Genomic DNA, 24,338 nt, shown 5'->3' with positions numbered 1-24,338 from the left:
AGCATGCGCTGTCGAAATTATTATGAATGACCAACTAGCCCGCCAGCTCACCTTACCTAACAGTTGTTAAGTACAGTTTGACCTGACAGCAGTTTTGCACGGGATTTTTTCGAGTCTCTTTTTATTAATGTCTCACTTTCGTAATTGATGTAATTTATCGTCTTCTATCAAGGCAGTTTAATGAATTGTGTCATGATTTTGAACCAATCATGGACCATCTGATTACTATGAAAATCTCCGCTGTTATTAAGGGAGATTTCAACTCCAACCTTTTACAGCCATCAAAACGTGCGCGAGAACCTAAGGATCTTTTCTCATCATGCGGTATCGTAAATTTAATTCATATTTCCTCAAGCATTACTGAATAAACTAGAACTTTGATGGACCTATGTCTAGCCGAAAGTGAAAATAATGAATCCGGAGCTGGTGTTCTTTTGAGTGATGCACAGTCGGGGACAAAAGTCTCCGGACGACGTGTTCCTCTAATGAAGCCGATAGCTCTGCTATTGGTCGGCGGCTGGAGACCCCACTTGTGGAGGTAAAAGTTAAATTTTTGTTCTTTCATCTCCGCAAGTGGGGTCTCCAGCCGCAGTCTGATAGTAGAGCTATAAGCTTTGTTTGAGGAACACGTGGTCCGGAGACTTTTGTCCCTGACTGTAAGTGACCATTTAGAGCAGCTGTGTTTTCTTCCAAATCACTCCTCACGTCGAAATGGACAGAGTTCTGCAGATAGAAATATCATATTTATATAAAACATTAACATTGATCATTTCCTCGAACCAGTATCTGGTGTAGATTGGAGCAGTTTTCTGCTATTGAATAATCTGTATGCCTTGGATAATCAATTTCTGAACTAACAACCAAGCTCTATAATGAGGTCTTTCCCCTAGTGCCGCAAGTAAAAAGCAAGAAAGGAAGAAAGCCGTGGTTAACATGTGGTCTTTTGATTAAGACAAAACTATGTAATGAGCTATTTAGCATGTTTATAGCATCCAGAGACATATCGATTCTAAATGAGTATAACAACTTACTAATCAGCTGGGAACCGAAATAAAAAAGTCCCCCTGAAGACATTACGTTAGTAAATTCGCTAGTATTTACTTAGATTGATGGAAAGCATGGCAAACGATAAACAGCCTTCACAGAACAAACCCACATGGCACACCAGATGAAATGAAGAAAGACGAGCACTTTCTGAGTGGTAAATGTCTTCCCAATGATCTCACGTGATGTTTTCTAGATATCGGAGCATCACACTCTAAGCCAATATCAGAGCCAACGTTTTATATTCACAAGGTTACCTCGAATACAATGTTCTTGAAGCCTTTATTCCCGCTGAAACCATCACTATAATAAGCGACATTAAATATAGCTTCTCTTCTTGTTATCATAGCATCTGTATTAAGCCTATCAAAATCGTTGCTGATTTGATTTGCTACGTGAGTCATTTCATTCATCAGGTGTTTGCTAAAGGAGTGTTTCTGTCAAAATGAAGATTGGAAAAGTCGCTGTTTGCACAAAGAAGATTGCGTGACGAATACACGTACCTACAGGCTTTTATTTATATATATATATATATATATGAGAGAACCCAACAGCCACAGACACCAAGGGGCACAGCGGATTTTCAATTTATTTATTTATTTTGTGGTGTTGATCAATTTACAATATTACTGAATATGTTATCGCTTAAAGCTAATTCATTCGAAAAGCAGAAGAAAAAATAACCCAACCTCTTGCCGCCGGTGGGATCCGAACCCACGACCTCCTAATTACGCGTCCAGTGCTCTACCGCTGAGCTACGGCGACGGCTGTCAAATTTTCTGCTTTCGGGGGTATTTATGTTTACAAATAACCTAACCTTGGGAGTGTTCACCAGCGCCGCCCACGTTCTTAAGCGGTGGACCTAGCACGTCCTCAGTTGTCGCTAATGTGATGTAGAACGTCATCAAACGGTGAGGGTGGAAGCTGTGTGTGTGCGTATATATATATATATATATATATATATATATATACACACACACTCATCTCATACTGCTTTTACTTTCAAAAAGAGTGGAGAAGCCTGTTAACAGCAGAATAATTAATCACCTGAACAAGAACAATTTAATGACTCAATGTAAATATGGTTTTCAGAAAGGTAAATCCACTGAATCTGCGCTGCTGAAAATTCGAAAAAAAAATGTTTATAACATCGAACAACGTCTTTACATTGTCGGAATTTACTTATACTTTAAGAAAGCGTTCGACTCCATTGAGAATGATATACTCATCTCGAAACTAACTTATTGTGGTATAAGAGGTTAACCAGCTGTTTGTTAACCCCTATGCAGTTTGCCATGGTTAATGACGTGGACTCACACAGAGAACCTATAAAGTTTGGCTTCCTACAAGGATCACCATATTATTCCTCCTGCATATAAATGATATTACCTCGCTTCCAAGCACCCAGGGTATTATTCTGTACGACGTTTTCTTTTGTTTTTTCTGATTTGGTCTCCCTTTATTCATCCGGAAATACATGGCGTCAAAACATATCTCGATAGCTAGACGCTAACCAGTTGTGTTTGAACGTAACGAAAACTAAATATATTCTGTTCTCTTCTATCAACAAGCCATCCAACATGGCTCATACCTATCAGTTTAATTCTCATACTTTGGAAAAAGTATCGCAACATAAATATCGAGGTGCCCTATTCAATGAAAACCTCAACTGAACAGATAACTTGAATTCGGTGAAAAAAGCATCACTCAAGCGGTAGGCTCATTCAATAAAGCTCGAGCTCCTTCAGAAATTAAAACGTCAGCTGTACTTTGCTTTAATATATTCCCGCTTTCATTACTGCATACTATCTGGGATGTCACATCCCGGTCTATTTAAAAGGCTTGTTTGTTATGCAAAACAAAGCCTTAGGATTTATTAACAATTTATCTACATATGAGCATGTCGTAACCTTCTTTGAAGCAGACAGAATAAAGTGCATTGATGCTCTCTACTCTCAACGGATTTCTGAAACAATCTTTTCAGAGATGAAGATAAACCGTGAATTGCCCTTTCTGCTTTTTTAAACAAACAACCACCTCAGGAGTTGAGGCACCATTCCTTCGTGAAACCCTCAATTAAAACCAATTAAGGAATTCAATTTCTTAATTCGCAAATTCCTAATTGTATGAATACTTATCCTGCCCTAATTTAAATAATCGATGAATCTTCCTTTCTGGCTGCTTTCAGGAAGAGAGCTAAAACCGATTTTCTGCACAATTGTAATACTTTCTGCGGTTTTCTTGAAAGCAAGTGATTGTTTGTGCTTCCTACGGGATGTAATTAAATTTATGTAATAGTCATTTTTGTACTTTCATCAGTAAGTCTTGCAGATTTCTTCGGGTTTATCGTGACGCATTCTGCTTATTTTATAAACCAAACGGGTTGTATAAGGGACTGTTACATAGCAACTTGCTTGCGTCGATCTCGTTTAATTTGATGTCATTCCCTCGTAATTGAATTATTGTTATTGTATTGTGTTAATTTTATGCCGACTACCAGATGCTAGTACCTGCCCTAATTTATGGCTGCTTTCGTGCTTGCGTTACGGCCTCATGCCTCTGTTCCACGGCTGGATTGTCAAAGCTACAAGAAATTCAAATTCAATCAAAAGGACGAGGATGTGCACACTCGTGTTGCCTTATGACCTTTGTGTTGTGTCTGCGCAGAAAACGAACCTTGTGTATTTCTTTCATCTTAACGCGTAATGTTTGAGACGCAAGGGTGGTGAGTTAGAAATATTTATTTTCTTGCACATTGAGCTTCAGTTTCATAGTAATAATGATTACAAAGCTTGGTATGAAAGTACTAACGATGCTTTGCAACTGGCCGACTACAACACGCATGCGAAAAATCGTACTGATAAACGAGGTCGTGGTGCCCTGTTATTGAACGGAAAGAAGTTTCAAATGCACCATTCTTACAGAATTGTCTATAACCCACGACGACTGCGAAATCCTGTCGTAGAAAAGTTGAAGTGTTGTCTTACCGGCCTTCTAAATGCAGCTTTTCTAATTCATTCTGGTTTCCTGATGAATATCTGCAATGGATCACAGAAAGCAACCTTAATCTAGTTTTATGCAGTGATATTAACATAACTTTCTATCTCAATCTGCAAATAAACGTCAGGTCGATTACATATTGCACATCAGCGGATTTACTAATGTCATTAATAATTCCACCCACACGGCCACAAGCAGCGACGGCAATTGATATTTTCATTAATAACTGTGCAGTTGACTGTCTTCATTAAATAGTCATTAATGCCCATATAAGTGACCATCTACCGATATTCGTATTTGTAGATTCCTTAACTGTGAAAGCGCTCCTGAGATTCTTAAAGGACTCGGGGTTGTATTCCCGTCTATAATCTTAAAGTTTTCAGTGCACGCCCTCTGTCCCCGTGACATAGTGGTCGCTGGACACTTGGAAAACTCATTTCATTGCCGCTCTTTTTCCTGTTTTCCCCCGTCCCCCCCCCCCCCCCCCCCAGGTGTAAGGTAGCCCACGGGGCATTGCCTGGTTAACCTCCCTGCCTTTCCATCTATTTCTCTCTCTCCCTCTCTCTTAACTGTCCAGAACAACGCACATTTCCTGTGGTACAATTTCGGTGCATGAGCCAGGCCACATTAAATTCCTTTCGGGCAGCACTTGCAGGCGTGCACTGGCATCTTGTGCTCAGCTGAAAAGTTCCAGAGGATGCATATGGTGCCTTCATTACTGCATTTACGTCTGTCTTCAAGCAAAGTTTTCCACTTGACACTTATAAATATCCCCGCAAGCCCTGAGTAAACAAAAGAATGCCTTCAAAAGAGCACGCTGTTGGGCGAGTCGGTCGTACATACTTAAAGAAGGAAAATGGCGCTAAAAAGACACGGACGAGAAAGGACATAGACGGACAAAAATGAAAAAAGGAACAAAAAACTAGCCTTTACAACTGCTTTATCAAAAGCCGATACCTGGATCGCCTAGCGCGTTTTAAGGTGTACTGAAATCAAGTCACTTAAAGGGACACTGAGGAGAAACTGAAGTTGGCTTGTATCGACGGAATACCAGCTCCTGATTACAAAAACGCCACTCATACTGACAACAAAGCTCTTGTAACGTAGAAAACAGCAAGAACCAAAATACAGGTATCGCCGCCACAGGCCAAACTCTCAAGTACAAGCGTGATGACGTCATTGGACAATACAGTGTTGCTAGAACAAATGGTTCTAGCAACCCTAGGACACGAGAAGCTACGAATCACTGAGGCGCAGCCAATGCATGCGCAAATCTCCTTGGCGTCGGCAGATGGCGCCACGTCCCCGGCAACTACGCGCGCGCCTGCAGCATCGGGACCAATCAGCGCCTTCTCACCGGCGCTGGCGGGCTTCAGGTATTCCGCTAACGGTAGGAAGGTACACGGTATACTCAAGGTGTCTATTTGCGAGAACTTCGTTGACGACTTCGAGAACGGGATCCATCGTAAACGAAGCGACGGTAGCGACGGCCGCAATAGCCGATAGGTAACGTGCGGTCAGCGGTAGCTTTCTTTTAGGCTGCTGCTAGGCCGCACTGCTGGCTGCCAGAAATCACGGAGTCAGCGTTGCGTCATGTGCACGTCATGTTTCACGTCACTTAGTCCTATGTCGTCATAAGAGAATCCCAAGTTTGAATCAAAGCGGCGGGAAAAACTTTTTCAACTTCGAATCCAAATTTATTAGAAATAAATGCACCTTTCGCTGCCGGCAAAGCGGCAACAAATCTATGAAATGCCGAACTATCGGATTTTGCTTTAAAAAAAATATTAATAGAGCTCTCCTCACTGTCCCTTTCATTTCTTCGCCAAGAAAAGCTAGAGTATATGGAAAAACTATTTAATCCAGACGGAATTAAAAGCAGTGACCTTGTATGGAAAACAACTAATGAAGTTATAAACCGAGGTGGACATGCCAGCGGTATGGTTGAGGTCTTGAGTTGAAGTCCCCTCTGGATCTTCTAGAGGGAAATTGGTTGACGGATGCTTGACGTCTTGCAGATTCGAATTGCTCAATCACATTGATAGAGGACACTTCTGGAGAGGTTAACTTTCAATAACAACTGATAACACCGAGGAAGATACAAGCAAGGAGAAAACATATTTACACTTGACTGACTCGTAGTCCTACGTGACGAAACCAGCCCTCGGTCCTGCCGAAACAGCTGGTTTTAAATCCTATGTCCCCGCCCTCGGAGGGGAGAATAACAAATCTGGGAACTGCACAAACATCCACCGAATAAATTATTGGGGAAAGGAAAACATCACCAATCAACAATTCGGAAGGGACAACACAACCAATCAATGATTGGGGAAAGAACGTAACTCATCGCGACAAACACTGTACACATATGTACACTTTCTACCATCACGATTTTGAAGAATTATGTTTTCCTGCTGCTACTTTTGCGAACACTCTCTTTTTCCCATGATGCAGCTTATTTCAACGTCCGGTTAACTCAAGTTCAAGGAAGGTCACTTCAACCCGTGTGTTCAGCACCGTCACTCCTCATGCCTGCAGCTAGCGTGGCAATATCCTGTTGACTGCGATTCAAGCTGTTAACGCACGCCTCTGCAGACATGGACCAAAATCCACGTCCTGTGACGCGGATCCGCCTCGCCGCAAGCACGTGCACAACAGAATGCGATCTAATGTATCCGTCCCTGGAGGGAGTTTGACCTTTCCCGTAATCATCCGCTATCCAGCGCTCCCTTATCCCGCAGGGTAGCGAGGTTGACTCACCCTCTTTTCTGCAGTTGTGCGGATGGCACAAGAGAGAGAACGTAAAGGGCATTCACAAACGCTAACCGGATGCGGCAAACAATGTACAGCAGCGCGAACTTCGCTCCTCCCAATCAAGATTGTCACACGGGCACTTGTTGTCAGTGGGACATTAAAGTTCAGCCACGGTGTCCGAGCCACCCTTAATCGACACAGCTTAACACATCTTAATTCAATATATTCTGCCCTACCGCAAGTTAATCCAATGTAGCCCACTCTTAATCTATAATAACCGCCTAATCTTATGTAACAGACTCGTATCAACTGAAATATGCGGCAACCATGTGTAATCCTTCACACTCTACTGTAATCCAAATTAATCCACTGTCCTGCAATTCAATCCAAGGTAATAAACTCTTATGTACATTAATCCAACTTACATCATATTGCGCCTTCATTCATTTAATTGAACTGTTATTAAGAGCAATCCGCCAGAATCCCCCGTAAAACGACCGAATACTATGTAATCCACTCTTAGTACACCACAATGTACCCGTAATCACCCACATTCCACCGCAATCCAACTCAATGCTATATAATGGAACGTCTGGTGCGGACACCATCTTTTTGTGTCATTGGCGCTAGTAAGACATTTGCCTTATTAAACATAGTTTGCAAATCACAACTAAATAATTACGCATTTCGTTCATGAGATGCTTTCGCATTCCCACACGGAAGCGGTCATGTCTCTGGCGAATTTAGGGCAGAAGCCGTATTAGCCTTTTTACCAGAAAGCCCGGTGTCGTGTGTGTGTTAGTATACTCGTAGATGGTACAGAAATTCTCAGCGATGGAAGTTGAAACAACTTTTATTTCCATTATAAATACAGTGTGACGTCACCAAAAGGCTAGAGGACGCAGACAACAAGTTGAGCACCGAAATATGAGAGAGTTATATACATACCGCGTCCGCGGAAGTGAAGACGCTGGCGGTAGCAGATACCCCCAATTGTACCCCCCTCAATCCATACATTTGCTAATGCGACTGAGAGAAGGATGAAAAGGAAAGTGAACGGGCCTGCCGACTGGCTCAAGAGAGCCACCACCGCTGCCACGTGCAGATATAGGAGAGTTACAAGATAAGAGGAAAGAGCGAAAAAAGAGACGCGCGTCGCAACAGCCGCGTCCGCCGAAGCAAAGACGCTGGCTGAAACAACAAAGCAAGGCTACCCAGCATGGTCCCAACAGCTGCTGACACACATTTTCTCGCATGAAACTCATATCAAGCTCTCAGAGGCGGTCACGGACGTACGCGGTCCAACTCGTCGACTCCAACTGGGTAGATAAATGCAACACGGCCACGCAACAAATGTCCATCCGTAACTCATGGCGTCTCTTTCTAGCCGTAATCGACTCAACCCAAACACGAACCGAAACGCAAAAACATTTGCAGCGAGCCATGCGCGCTTTCCCTGGCAACACGACTCAACTGGCACAGAAACTTCAAGCGGAATACCCCGGTGGATCTGCTTACCCTTATGAAGGCGGAGAGAACACGGAGCTGGGTCAACCTTTCCAGCTCCATGATCTGCGGGCGGCTCTGGTAAAAATGAAACGGCGCACTGCACCACGAAGGGATAAGGTCACCGTCAAGCTTCTCAAAAACCTGCCCGGCTTGGCATACTATTCCCTGCAATTTGGCGCGAGGACACCCCCCTGTCAATCGACTGGAAAAGTGCTCTGGTCACTATTATTCCTAAAGGAGGCAAAGCAGTTGACAAAGATAATATCCGCCTAGCTCAGTCGCCTCCTGCGTGGGCTAACTAATGGAGGCAATAGTTCGGGATCGGGTATATGCATATCTTGAACACAAACATGTCTTTGCGAGCACCATGTTCTGATTCCGCCTACACAAATCCGCACAGAATGTCCCCCTGCAATTCAATCGGGAGGTCTTGACCCCCTAGAATACCCCATATTGAACTGGTAGTACTCGCCTTGGATCTTAAAGGAGCATTTGACAATGAAACACACGAGATCATACTCACTAACCTAAGCCACACCGACTGTGTCCTCAAAACATCCCGATACATATGCCAATTCTTAATGGATCGTCAATCCTACATGCGCATGCAAGATAGAGAGCATGGTCCTTACCTGCTCGGCACGCGGGGAACCCCCAAGGCGCGGTACTGTCCCCACTGCTCTTCAATCTGGCCATGATGCACCTGCCGGCCCAGCTGAGTGGTGTCGCCGGCGTGCAGCACGCCCTGTACGCCGATTACATCACTCTGTGGGCCGCGCAGGGCAGCACAGGGGACATTGAAACCAGCCTGCAAACAGCGGCGACGATAGTAAACCGCTACGCCCGTCGCTGCGGTCTTCAATGTTCCCCTCAAAAATCGGAATTTGTGCACCTCCGCCCCCCACAGAAGTGCACAACTAAAATATCTCTTTCTCTTGAGAGTGGTCCCATACGCGAAAGTGATGAGATACGGGTCCTCGGACTCTACATCCACAAACACAGGCGGCCAGACACTACATCGGCCAAACTCCGTAAGGTGGGGGACCAGGTGGGCCGCATGGTCCGCCAGGTCCACGTAAAAACGACGGAATTCGCCAATCGCCAGCATCATCGGCCCAGATTTCGCCACCCACTGATCTGTGAAGGCGAGCGCCGCACTCCATCAATTTTTGGCCCGACTACGCCATTTTTCGGGCACCCACGGCCCCCATTCCCTCTGTGATCGCTTCGCCTGAGCTAGGCCTCACTCCGCTGGGACCTAGGCCTACTCCGACGGACGCTTCCGCCACCAACCCCAGCATGGAGGTGCAGGTTCAGGGAGAAGTTATTAACCCCCGAGACTATGACCCAAGGGACTGGACTCACATCCTTGGTGTGGCTGCCCGCTCCAAGGACGATCGTTCAGCAAACCGAAGCCAGGAGGCCGCAGCCTCTGCTACCGGTGCCCACAAGCCTGCATCCCTTGACACGTCGGCGCACCTGAAAGCAACGCGCTCAGCTGCGCAGCGTTCGCGGCAGCAGCCGCCGCTTCCTGCCGCGGACTACAAGATCGTTTTTAGGTCTCGAGGCGGCCTGCAGCTGGACCTGCTTCCACCCCGACTGCTACGGAGGCCATCCTCCAAGCGGCGTCCCAGCTCCACGAACCAACGCGTACCCAACTCAGGGTACATCCACTCAACAATACATGGACCATAAGCACGCCCCTTAAAGATGACGCGCTCGCTCTGGTTCGGGTGACCGCCATAAAACACCAAGGCAAGGAGTTCCGCGTCGCACCTCACATAGCCCCGCCGGACGGAGCAGTACGCGGAGTCATCTCCAATGCGTACTGGAACGAGACCCCGACCGAGCGCCTGCAAGACCTCATCAGCGGCAACCCAGACGCCCTCATCGTGGACGCCCGCCGAATGGGCGCGACGCGTTCCATTTTAATCACGTTCCGTGCTGGACCAGTCCAAAGCGCCGTTCTTTATGGAGGAGCTCTCCACAGGTGCACACCTTACCGAGGGCATATAGACGCGTGCACGAACTGCCGCGTCCCAGGTCACAGAGCGGATGTGTGCGTCCAACCAAGATATCATAAGTGCCCCCGCTGCGGGCAGTCCCATCTCAAAGAAGATGTGCCCTCATGCACCCCCAGCTGCATTCTCTGCGGAGGCCCTCATTTGACCGGAACTGGCAACTGCAAGGCACGGGGCCGTAAACTAGCGCCCCCGAGGAACGCTGTCTTTCCCCCGTCTTCATCGCGGCTTTCCCGCTGCGATCAACACATCACAGGCAACGGACGCAGATCGACGCCTTCCCGGTCATCGTCTAGAACCAGACGGAATGGCAGCAACAACTGCTCGGGTCTCACCTGGGCAGACCGCGTTTCTGGCAAGGCTAACCCGTCATACCCCACCACCCCAGTCCTCCCAGGCAGATCCCAGAGACCCGAAACTAAAGGCCTTGCGTGACGAGGTAAGCCGCCTTTCCTCCCTCCTAAGCACCCCGCGCCCTCTATGCCCCCTCAACCCGCACCCGCTGTCATTAACTCGACTTCATCATCCACAGACAATTTGAGCACCCCTCCTGCAAAGAAACAACACACCACAGACGCCACACCCCCGCCCGTGCCCCCAGAAATAGACGCTAAATTAGCAGCGCTCGAGACCAAATTTGACCACAAACTAAAAGAGCTAGACGCCCGCCTCGAGGCCAGATTCAATCACCTTGCCGCCACCCTCACCGAAAAACTGGAGCAGCGCATGGACGCTATGTTTACCAAGATGATGGAGCTCTTGGAACATAACCTTACCCATCGCTTCACTCAACTTCAAACCCCCTCCACTACCCCCATCCTACCTACGCAAGCATAAAACCACCTTTCCTGAACAACACATACCAATTGACACCCGTCTTGCTACCCTCTTTAATCCCCCCACCATCCAATATGGCGGGGCGGAACCCTAATTATGTTCCCATTTTAATTTGGAACTGCCGCGGCTTCCGGGCAAAGCGAGCGCCTCTGCAGCTTCTGCTTCCCACCATCACACCCACGCCCCACGTACTACTCCTACAGGAGACTGCACACCAGGCAACCCACCCCTGCTACACATCTACACACTCGGATACCACTAACGCACCCAGGGCGTCCACACTCATCCACAGCAGCCTCACCTACAAAACTCATCACATCACGTCTGAGACGCCCTGCGTGATCACAGAACTTAAACATCACACACATTCACTTCCTTCTATATTTATAGCAAACATATACCACCCCCCGTCCCAGCCGATGGCCTCGCTAGAATCACATCTGCGAAAGCTACACCATCTAGCAGGGAAACATCCCCTACACATCGGTGGGGACTTCAACAGTCAGCATACTGACTGGGGATGCACAACCACGACACATCGAGGTCGCAGGCTCTGGCTGCTCCTGCAGAACCTCCAACTCACTGTGCACAACACGTTTCAGACGCCTACACGGATGGGCAACAGTGTCAGCATGGACACCAGTCCGGACCTGACGCTGAGCCGCTGTATCCGCGGCGTTACCTGGAACAGAGCACAACATACACTGGGCAGTGATCATTACATTATACAAATCACTGTCCCGTACAAACCACCCGTCCCGCAAATGCCATACAAAAACTCATTAACCGGCATGCATTTCGCACTGCACGCACCGCCCTCCCAGACACTCCCATCGCAGACATCGACGCATGGTTCAGTCAATCAAGCATGACGTTCACCACAACACGCGACACATTGAAACTACAACCGAAACACCTACCCTTGACACACGCCTAGCCCACCTCTGTGAGGCTTATCAAAACATCCTGGTACGCTGGAAAGGCAACAAACTCAACAGAACACTCAAAAAGCGGCTGGCCGCGCTGCAGACGCAAATCCAACAGCACTCTGAGGAGCTCTGCCGATCCAACTGGGGACAGATATGTGCCGGCATCGCCGGAAACCTGTCCAGCAAACGTGCATGGCAACTCCTCCGACACCTCATTGACCTCACACGCACCAAATCAGCAACGCAGCACAACGTGACACGCCTCACACATGAACACATTGACGATCCCGACACCCTTCTAGACACACTTGAAACCATGTATACATCTCCAGGCGGCCCCATACCTCTATCGCACTACACAGGACAAGCAATTCCCACGCTCGACACCGACATCACGTACAGGGAAGTGAGAGCGGCCCTCCTGATTCTCCGCGCCAACTCCGCACATGGTGCAGACCAGATCACAAACTCGATGCTCCGTAATCTGGATGACCAATCGATCACCCACATTACGAAATACTTCAACCAGTGCTGGAGGGAGGGCAACCTCCCTTAGTCCTGGCGCCACGCGAAGATAACATTCATACCTAAACCCCACAAACCACTTACACTTCAAAACCTTCGCCCGATTTCGCTAACCTCATGCCTCGGGAAGCTCCTCGAGCATGTTGTGGTAGCGAGACTCACAAGTCACATGGCGGACAACAATCTTTACCCGCATACCATGGTGGGATTTCGCCCATTTCTATCCGCACTGGACGTCATGCTGCAACTCACACACGACATTTTCGACCCGCTTCTTCCAGGTCACATCAAGGCAGTCTTAGCTTTGGACGGCTCCAAAGCTTTTGATCGCATTGAGCATCAGGCGATCATGACTGCTCTATCCCCATTGAATGTGGGTGCGCGCACGTATGCCTACATTCAAGCATTCCTCACTGACCGCACGGCTGAGATACACTTCGGCCCTCTGTCTTCCCCCTCCAACACGCTTCAGAGTATCGGCGCCCCTCAAGGGTCCGTCCTTTCCCCCTTTCTCTTTAACATTATCCTCATCCCCCTTGCCCCACCTGAAGCACACTCTTTATGCCGACGATATCACCCTGTGGACCACTCACGGCAGTGACGGCGACATAGAGAGCACCTTACAGGAAGCAGCCACCCTCACCCAAAATTACGCACGGACCATCGGACTGTCTTGCTCCCCAGAGAAGTCCGAACTGCTCCTCATCCGTCCTAAGAACCACCGCTGTCCCCGCTTCCCCATTGCCATTGAACTGGATGGTGACCCGGTACCTGAGGTCTACACCCTCCGTGTATTGGGCCTCCACATCCAGAGCGATGGCAAAAACACCACTACCCTCAAGAAACTCAAGCAGGTTGTAGGCGCGATATCGCACCTCATGCGCAGGGCTTCGGGACGTCATAGAGGCATGAAGGAGCGCGACCTATGTCGCCTCATTCATGCCTTTGTCCTCAGCCGTGTGCTGTACATGACCCCATAATTACAACTATCCAAACATGACATAAACGCTTTGGATGTTTTGATTCGCAAGGCATTCAAAGTAACACTTCATCTTCCCCTCAACACACCCACAGAAAGATTACTAGGCCTGGGCCTCCACAATACGATCGGGGAACTGGTGGAGGCCCACCGACAGGTCCAATACATAAGGCTCACACAAACTTCCACAGGTCGGTATATCCTGGACTCCCTCGGCATCAGAATACCGGCCAACGACCCAACCCTCCTCGCCATCCCATGACCCCTTCATCAGGAGCTTCTCATTAGGCCGCTCCCGAGGAATATGCATCCGTCCCACCATGAGCAGCGCCGCAGAGCCCGTGCGAAGGCACTCCGTCGAGCGTACGGACCCGAGCCGGACGCCTTATGGGTGGACGCTGCCTGCACAGTTGATGAAGCGACAGCAGCTGTGGTGGACTCCTCTTAATCCGCCCTCCTCACACTACCTCTCCCTCCAGACACGTCCCCAGAGGCTGCAGAGGAAGCCGCCATTGCACTAGCTATCACTCGCACGGAAGCCCGGTATATATTAAGTGACTCCAAAACTGCGATTTTAAATTTTGCTCGAGGCCGAGTTCCTGTCCCTGCTTTTGGCATACTGGACTCGCCCGATGCATCCCCGCCCCGCCATGTGGAGCTGATATGGGTGCCTGCGCACTCCGGGAATCCCGGAAACGAGGCTGCCAAACTTTTAGCCCGAGGTTCTTTAAACCGGGCTCAGGTGGCCTCGGATCGGGGATTCACGAGGGAGCGCATGCACACATTCAGTGAGCTGACCCAGGCATACAGAGCCTCACGCCAGCTCTACCCCCCGCCCCACCCCTCCCTAGATGACAAACACGCAACACTCTGGCGCAGACTACAGACACACTCTCTCCCCTCACCCCTTACCCTAGCCCACTATCATCCATCCTTTCCCACTCCCGCATGTGCCCTATGCCCAAAACCCTTCGCTTCTTCCCTCCACATCCTTTCCCTCTGCACGGCGGACCCTCCCCCGCGGGACCTAGAGAACCTCAAGACCTGGGAGGACTGGGAGACCGAGCTGCGCTCGGAGGACCGGGACGTGCAGACCATCGCCACCTTCCGTGCTGCCAGTGTTATGCACCTCAGGAACATAAACACTTGAGTGCAGTGGGGTCGTGAGGGAACCCTGGGGCGAGCCCCGAATTCCTGTGTAAATAAAGTTTTTTTTTCTCTCTCTCTCCTTATCTCCACCTACGAAAACAAGAGGTGGAATCCCTTGAGGTCACCCTGCGCAAATTTCTTAAGCTAGCCCTTGCCCTACCCATCACTTGACCTTGACCTCCCCGGCTTATGGCCGTTCGTGTGGTGAATACTTTCCGGGAGCTCCGGGATGCGCACCTTACAAATTAGTACGCGCGCCTGTCGCAAACGGAGTTGGGTCGCCGCCTTGTTGCTTGACTCCATATCCAACATACCACTCCCATGGAAGACAGGTTTAAATCCCAGAACTGTAGACACACGCCCTCCATGTGCGGCCTCTTCAAGCCAACATGTCACACGAAGACCGTAATGGTCGGCGCCTGGCAGGAGCGCAAGCCCTAGCCCGACATTATGGCACCAAAACAGTTTTATACTATCTGGATGCCTCCGGCCCTCACCATGGGTGATGGTACACGACCGTGGTAGTTCACAACAACAACACCGCTAACGGCCTCGCGTTCACAGCCCGCAGTGCAACACAGGCAGAAAAGGTCGCGATTGCTCTCGCGGCCTCGCATTCAGATTTAAAATATATTATCACGGACTCTCGACGGGCCGGTTGGAACGTCGAACGAGGCTGCACTCCCTTCCTAGCCTATCCAATCTACCAAAATTGCATACGGGATACGGACCCCGCACACCGTTACCTCATATGGGCCCCTGCTCATCAGGGGTTGGCAGGATATGAGGCAGCAGACGCAGCCGCCCGTGCGCTCTCTCACCGTGCTGTTTTCTCCTTCCCACCCGATCAGGTACTTCGATTTTAATGCGGTATATACGTTCAAAGATATTGCAACCTACTATCAAGATAGTCACCGCCTTAACCTTAGCCCATGTAAAGGCCTCAAGAAGGCGGAAGACCAGCTTCTCCGCCTTCTCACCAATATTTGGTGTGCCCGGCAGCACTAAAACATTTTTACCCCTCCTTTAGCGGCAGCTGCCCGGACTGTAGTGCGGTGTCTTCGGACATCTGTCACATGGTGTGGGCGTGCCCCTCCAACCCGGCCATTCTCGCCATCCCCAACCTAACCCGGGAGGACTAGGAGGCGACCCTGCTCGGCTGCCACCACTTACGGGCCCAATAAGCCTTAGTCGGGGGCGGCCGGGTGGCGGCCACCGCCATTGGGGCCCGAACTAGGGACCTCCACCTAGTGCTTGTGAGGATCGGTTCCTTACGGCTATTCGAAGTATAGCTCCTGTCCCTTCTTGATAAATGTTTTCCCCACCGCCACCACCACCACATTTTCAGCGCCAACGCATTTAACCCACATCTCTCACCTCCCATGTATACCTCAAAGCGCGATTAAGGTTGCCACTGACCAAGGGAGCCACTTATGCGCAATTCCTGTCTTTACTACAGTCGAATCGGAGCGAAAGCGCAGATTTGTGCTACATGGAAGACGACGGTGAGCAGGCAGTGCCGCTGAACGGAGCAGATGGATGTTGATGAAGACTACGCTCTTCAATGCACAGCGCGAAAGTGCGGTGCAGTTTAACAGTAGACGTGTTGGCTGCGTGCGCTAGCCTAGTGGTCTCGCTGAGCGGACATTAGAAGAGATCTGGTCGGGCAGCCGCGGGTTCGACTCTCAGTCATGGATACTGATCCAATTTGATGATCTCTTGTTTATGATTTGACCTCTTAACTCTCGAGGTTTCGTATGAAGCTTTCATTTAAAAAAATTCGAGGACGCTTAAAATTCGCATTGAAGAGCGGAACGCGACAACGTAAGCGCTGATGGTTTCAATCTCTCCTCAGAGCTAGGCTCTAACTAGTAGGGTTATGCCGCACTAAGCGCTGAACCGTATGACACCATGTGGATCATTCTGCTGCGAATAATTGGCCCAGTGCGATTATTTCAGATGCTCGGTGCGCACAATGACTAAGACGCCGAAAGCTTTTCTACCAAACGAGCTGTATACGCTATCGCATAATAAAGATGTTTTGGTGCGGTTTGGTTTTTGGGGTTTAGCGTCCAGAAGCGGTTCACACTGTGAGGGACACCGTAGTGAAGTTCTCCGTTAATTTCGAACACCTGGGGTGCTTTAACCTGTACTGACACCACACAGTAAACGGGCTTCTAGGCGGCCTCGTAATAAACAAGCTACTCATGATCGTCTTTTGCATGTGTAACAGTTTTTATGTGCACTGTTGTCTGTAACTGTTTGTTCGTGTAATTATTTTGTAAGCGCCACAACTCGCATTTTAAGGACAGCCAGTGGCAATAAGCTAAGACGCTGTTTCGCCTGAGCCACTTTGATCACCAATTAATCTTTGAGACCACTTTTTTATATGAACTGTCTCTGATTAGCAGTCGTAGAAGCTTTCGTCAGTTTTCTTCGTAGACTGCGAGTTGGGAATTAAGCCCTGCGACACTAGACGCTTGTGCTTCGTAATGAAGCCAAATGTGTTGTCGTAGTAAGCCTATTTATCGTTCACGCACGACAGGTGGTGTGAACTACGCGGACGGTTTTTCCATCCAACGAGCTATATATGGTGTCGAATAACAGAGAACAGAAAGAATGCAACATCAGGGCATGGGAACCCGCAGCGCGTGCCAGCATACAAACTGCGCGCACATGAGACCAGAATTTTTCTCACCCTGCTGCATGAAATACAGTCCAATACCGCCGTTCGAGCCAATTCCTACGGTAGTGGACAAGAAATGTCTGATATAACACAGTCATGTGCAGGCGCACTCGATAATATTTGCACTTGATTGAAAGATATTATCAATCACCTGTACTGACGCACTGAAATCTTTGCCCTGCGTTTTGGGGAATTCGCAAAGTTATTAAACTGCCCACTTGGCGAAGAAGAAAACAACAGTATTTCAAGAACCAAGGCTAAAAATTGGCAGTGGCTTAGCTGTGGTTAAGCCTAGATATACAAGCGAAAATGTTCAGTTACGCTTGGTTTGACGTCATGGCTGTCGCAGTTCGCGCACAATGCACTCAGAGCACCACGATAACGGTGGAGGCGTTCGGCCCTCCACACACTGCCTGTACCGAGGCGGAGGAGACGCGCGTGTAGTAAATACGGGGCTGTCTTAGAAGGTTGCTTTAGAGACATCTACTGTGGTGTCCATTCCTTTCGGGCGTACACCAAGATATGAGAGATAGGCATTTCTTTTCCTTAAACACAGTTTTCAATTCATTTTACTTTCCTTGACGCCCTTACGGCGCGGTTCGGGTATCCGCCGAGATATGAGCAACAGGCGCCGTTTCCTTTCCTTAAAACCAATTTTATCTTCATTTTCCTTCCCTTACGGCGCGGCTCGGGTGTCCAGCTAGATATGTGTTTCCTGCCGCACTGTTTGTCTTTTATTTATTTTTTATTTGTGATATTTTATTTCTTTCATTTCTTTTTTTATTCTCGTTTCTGTGCTCATTTTTATTCTTTTTTTATTCCATAGTAGGCGGCCACCTGCGCTGCGCGTGAAGTAGCTCGGTTTAGCGCATGCGCAGAAGCGGCAAATCTGGCCTCAGGCTCACGCGAAGCGCTGTGTTGACTATAGTAGTATAGAAATTAAAAAAATATAGCAGTTGCTAACACTGGGCCGCGGTCTGCGGCATACTATATTTCTCCCCTGGCTAATCGCAGCTGTCAACGAAATCAGGTTTTTAATGTTTCACTGTATCAAACAATCCATGTCTCAAAATTCTAGAGCTCATAATTTTTTTTCTTTGATAAGCTTCTTGTCTGCGCAACAAGAAGTGTTTAAGCACCGGACTGCTTTATCATGGTGGAGGAATTCTGTGCGCGAAGACAGATTGTGGGGGGAGCTTCACTTCACACTTAAGTTGTATTCGGCTATAGCCTAGTGAATTCAATAAAAAAAAATGGCTGAGGCTTAACTTGGTTAACCCTGGTCAGATGCGAAGCATATTGATGGCTAGGCTTGCTAATACATGGCTTTCCTTGGTTGAATACTTGGTCATTTTAATACAACCAATAGAAGCCTTCGTCGTGGGGGAAGACAACGGCATGGCTACAGCGGAACGCCGACTAACCCCGAGACGCGCGTTGGGTGAGCGCCTGGATTGCCACGGAAGCCGCGTCCGCCTGCCCGGTGGAGCGAGCGTTTCACCTGCACCGAGTGTGAACGCGCGTTCGAAATACGCGGGAATGCCGCTCGAGGACATTCCGGTGTCTGTGCGATGGCATCGGTCTCCCTCTCCCAGCGCGTGACGGCGATCTGTCGTGACGTCATTGTGTCACGTGGTGTGATGTCACCATACCACGTGGTCTGCACGGCGTGCAACCGCAGTTACGGCACGAGTTGGAGCCCCATCTCTCATCTGTCGTGACGTGATTGTGTCACGTGGTGTGCACGGCGTGTAACCGTCACGAAGGGCTTGGGTTACCTATTGTAATATGCTTCGCATAAAAATTGCGTAGTAACTGTCTCGTATTCCGGTGAGATCCGGAGCGCGCTGTAAAGTTAGGGTTAAAGAAAAAGTGTAAAAGAAGAGGATAAAGAGGTGCTGTATTGAAGGGCTGCCGACTTTTGGGTGGTGGTGGTGGTAAAATCTTTAATATTCAAAGAGAGTTGGAGGGTCAGAAAACCCCGCTTCATGGTCGGTATCCTTAGTCCGGGAAACCGCACGACGAGGCCCCGTCTCGCGCCCGCTTTACTAGAGCCCTTTGGGACTCCAGTGTGGAGCATTTGAGGAGGGCAGTCTGCCATGCCTCTGGGGTGGGGGTAAGGGTGGGGGCAGGGGGAAGGTGGGGATTCTGAGAACATTCCCACACCATGTGAAAGATATCGCAGATATCTACACAGTGCGGGCAGCGCCCATCTTTGTTCGGATCGAAGTGTTTTACTATGACAGGACAGAGAAGAGTTCCTGTCTGCAGGAACCACAGAGTTCGCTACTCCGCCTTACTCAGCCCCTTGGCAGGTCCCGGGAAGAGGCGGTGGTTGTCGCAATAATGAATTAGGATTTCGCGGAACCGCAGAAGCGGTTTTTGAGCTTCTGAGCCAGGAGATAGGGAACATAGTAGAGCATTCTGCTGGTCACGAAGGCATGGGCGAGCCGAAGCGCGTCCCTGCCTCGCAACCTGCCGCGCTTGTTAGAAACACGATGGATCATGCGTCCGACCTGTTCGCCTACGCGCTTGAGTTTGGCAATAGTGGATTCCGGGCTGAGCCTGTTATGGATGAACAAAGATCCTGAGGATTCTGAGCCAGGAGATAGGGAACGGAGTAGAGGATCCTGCTGGTCACGAAGGCATGGGCGAGCCGAAACGCGTCCCTGCCTCGCAATCCACCTCGCTTGTTAGAAACGCGATGGATCATGCGTCCGACCTGTTCGCCTAAGCGATTGAGTTTGACAATAGTGGATTCAAGGCTGAGCCTGTTATGGCTGAACAGACCTAGTCTGCGGAGCTCCTCGACCTCGCTGATAGGACCTCCCACCCAGAAAGATGTGCAAACTCGTGTTGTCTTTAGGGTAGGATCTTCTGTCCAGAAGTTCCGATTTTGCGGTAGCGCATTGGAGACCACAGCCGATACCCTAGCTATCGGTTCTGGTAGCGGCCCGCTGAAGACGGTCCTCCTTTTCCCCAAGGCTCCCTTCGTTAGTCCAAATTGTTATGTCGTCCGCGTAGAGTGCGTGATGGATGCCTTCCGCCCGGGCCAATTGGCGGGAAAGCTGCATCATGGCAATGTTGAAAAGAAGCGGCGACAAGACCGCCCCTTGGGTTGTACTCCGTGTACCTATTGTGTATGGTCGATATTCGTCGTCTTCAATCTTGAGGAAGGCTTTGAGAGAAAGTCTCGTACATATGTGAATACCTTGCGCCCACAATCGGTGGTACTGAAGTTAGTCTAGATGCCACGACGAACGTTGTCAAAGGCCACCTTAAGATCGAGGACAAGGATGGCCTTGTCGTTGTGGCGCATGGTAGTGGGTCGTATTTTGTAGCGGTGTAACTGGAGGAGGACGTCCTGCGCAGACATGTGCGGTCGGAACTCGAACATAGTCTGCAAAGAGGCCCTTGGTCTCTATGTGTGGAGAGAGGCAATCCCTACCCATCGTCTCAATAAGCTTGCCCGCACAAGAGGTTAGTGAGCAGGGCCTCAGGTTGTCGGTATTCACTGGCTTGCCTGGCTTAGGGATGAATATGACCAAGGAGGTCTTCCATTCGGGAGGGAGTGGACGCCCGTCCCAAATCTGGTTAATGCACACTAGCAGGTGGAGGTAGAGCGAATCTGGAAGGTTGGCGAACAGATTAACTTTTATGCGATGCCGACCCGGAGCCGTAACTCACCGCATTTTAGCTAAATCCGCCTTAAGGTCGTGTAACTCAAAAAGGGCATCAATGTCGGGATTCGGCTTTCCCGCGTACGCGTACACGGGCAAAACTGGGTCCTCTATGCGGCAGAGATATCTGTCGCACAGGGTGTCCGCGAGTTGAGCCGTCGTACCTTGGTACCCGCGCAAAGCCCGCCGTAGCTGTCTTTGCGTCTCCCCTCTCATTTGAGCAGGGTCGATGAGACTGCGAAAGAAGCGCCATGATCCTTTCGAGCCCATCTGACGCGCTGCCGAATTACACTTCTCTATCCAGTTTGAATCGGTGAGCTGGGCAGCATGTGCCGCAGCCTGCTCCGTGAGGTCGACAATGCGAGCCTTAAGTTTGCGATTCAGCGTTAGCTTCTTCTGTGGTGTTCGTCCGTGGAAGCAAGAACCACGAAGCTGCAGCAAAGTTCGGCGACGGAATTCCTTTATTCCATCTAACAAAGTTACTGGCGAGCGCCAGCAGAGCTGGGCCGACGTCTATGACAAGCTAGGAAGAAGTTCCCGCGACAGCGCTCGGTGCTGCGGTATATAAGCCCTTATCAACGGGGCGTGTTCCAGTAGCGCACATTGTTATCAGTAGGCGCGGAGCAACTACACTCTCCCGTTCTTATTTTCATTCGGGTACATGGAAATGAAACACGAAAACATAGTTCATGGCATATAGCGGTCTGGAGGGCGTCGGTGCCTCTCCGGATAACGGCGCTCTGTCGTGGCTGGCAGAGGAGATGAATCTTGCTGCACCGCCGTCGTCGCTGCATGCGGCTGCTCGGAGTCATGCTGTTCAGGCGCAGAACTCGAGTCCATGCTCATAGCCTGAATGATGTGGTTCTGGTGACGGTTCCAAACAAACACACCTCGAGTGGTTTCCACTCGCAGTCTGTACGATACAGGTCCAGTTCTTGCCACCACAGTCGCAGGTAACCACTTTTCACCGCATCTGAAATTTCGCACCAGAACACTATCACCCACAGCAAATGCACGTGTACGCTGCTTGCGACGCACTGTCTGGACGAATTGTCTTGTCGCAACATTCCGCTGCAGCGATGGCTTGACAGCGTCCAGTCGGGTGCGCAGCTGGCGCCGTAGCAAAAGAGTGGCCGGCACCTCGCCCGTGGTCGGGTGTGGAATGTTCCTGTAAGACAACAAAAACTCCCCCAAAGTTGTGCTTAAGTTTGCGGCGGTCCTTTTACGTAATGCCGCTTTCAAGGTTTGGACAAATCGTTCAGCTTGTCCATTACTGCTGGGATGGTAGGCTGATGTGCGCACATGCCGCGTGCCAATGCTTTTAAGGTAATTTGAAAAAGCAGCCGAAATGAATTGCGGGCCATTGTCGGACACCACCACTTCGGGGTAACCAAACCTGCAGAAGATTACGTGCAGCCGGTTTACAGTGCTTTCTGCGGACGTGTCACGCATCTGGCACACCTCGGGCCACTTGGAGTGAGCGTCGACCACAACCAAGAACATGGCACCCTTGAAAGGTCCTGCAAAATCGATGTGCAGACGTTCCCATGGTCTGGTTGGCCATGCCAACGGGTGCAAAGGAGCAGGGCAAGGCATTGTGCGCTGCGTTAGGCATGGATTGCACGAACTTACATGAGCTTCAATGTCACGATCGATTCCTGGCCACCACACGTAGCTGCGTGCTAGTTCTTTCATTCTAACAATGCCAGGGTGTCCCTGGTGCGATTCTTCGAGCATTTGAGGCTGGTATTTTTGAAGAATAACACGCATTCCAAGAATGAGGCATCCTAGTTGCCCAGAAAGTTCACAGCGCCTGTGAAAGAATGGCTTCATTTCTTCATTCACGACGTGCTCAGGCCAGCCGTTCATTACGTGCTGCCTGACTTGTCTTAGCAGCGAATCTCGGCTCGTTTCACGTGCCACCTCACGATAGTCAATTGGCAGGGACTGCATGCGTAGGAGATAAAATTGCTCATCCGAGCGTTCTTCACTGTCACTCGGCATAGGCAAACGATATAAGCAATCTGCGTCGGCGTTTTGAGGCGACGGTTTATAATTCAAGCTAGACTTGTAGGCAGACAGAAGTACAGCCCACCGTTGTAGTCTAGCTGCGGCAATGGTTGGGATTCCCGTCTTGGGACCGAAAATTGTCTGCAAAGGCTTGTGGTCCGTAACAAGAACAAACTAACGCCCAAAAAGGTGGTAGTGGAAACGCTTGACGCCAAAAACTAGAGCAAGTGCCTCTTTTTCCAACTGACTATAATTTACATCTGCTGAAGATAGTGCACGCGATGCGTACGCCACCGGATGGCATTCACCGTTTGTCTGCACATGAGAGATGACAGCTCCTATACCGTATGCCGATGCATCACACGACAACTGCAGCGGTGTACTGGGGTCGTAGTGCGTAAGAACCGGTGGTTGTGAAAGCAGCTTCTTGATGTCCGAGAACGCTGCTTCGAACTCATCATTCCAGGCCCAGGGGACATCGAGCCGTAGCAATCTGTTGAGAGGAAAAACAACGCTTGATAGGTTGGGAACAAACTTGCCGTAGTAGTTCATCAAGCCCAATAATGAACGCAACTGTTGCTTATCGGTAGGACGAGGAGCCTTCGCAATAGCTTCTAGCTTGTCAGTAGCTGGTTCTACTCCGTGCCTGCTAATGACATGGCCCAAGTACTGCAGCTTGTCTTTGAAAAAATCGCACTTTTCCTTCTTTATTCTGATGCCTCTCTCTGACAACCGTTTCAGTACCGCCTCCAAATTCTTCAGATGGTCCTCTTCCGTCCTACCGGTGACCGTTATGTCATCGATGTAGCAAGTAACTCCGTCAAGACCCTTCAGGACGTTGTCCATGATCTTCTGAAAGATCGCGGGTGCTGAGGCTATGCCGAAAGGCAAACGATTAAGCACATACAAGCCTTTGTGCGTATTCAAAGTCAGGTAGGCTTTCGACTCTTCGTCCATCTCTACTTGCTGATAAGCCCTATTCAGATCGATTTTCGAGAACTTTTGACCTCCTGCCAACGCTGACAAAAGTTCATCCAAATTTGGAAGCGGGTAAGTCTCCACATCTAAAATCGGGTTCAGCGTGAGTTTGTAATCGCCACAAATTCAAATTTACCCACCGCGCTGCACTACGGGAACAATTGGCGTAGCGTACTTGCTACTGGCGACGCGAGAAATGATTCTCAACTTCTCGAGCTTTTGTAGTTCAGCCTCTAC

This window comes from Amblyomma mixtum, chromosome 6, assembly GCF_055824585.1.
Source record: "Amblyomma mixtum isolate Tamu chromosome 6, ASM5582458v1, whole genome shotgun sequence".
In the NCBI taxonomy this organism is placed as follows: Eukaryota; Metazoa; Arthropoda; class Arachnida; order Ixodida; family Ixodidae; genus Amblyomma; species Amblyomma mixtum.
The sequence above is the reverse complement of the archived record's forward strand: the minus strand, read 5'-3'. Positions refer to the sequence as shown.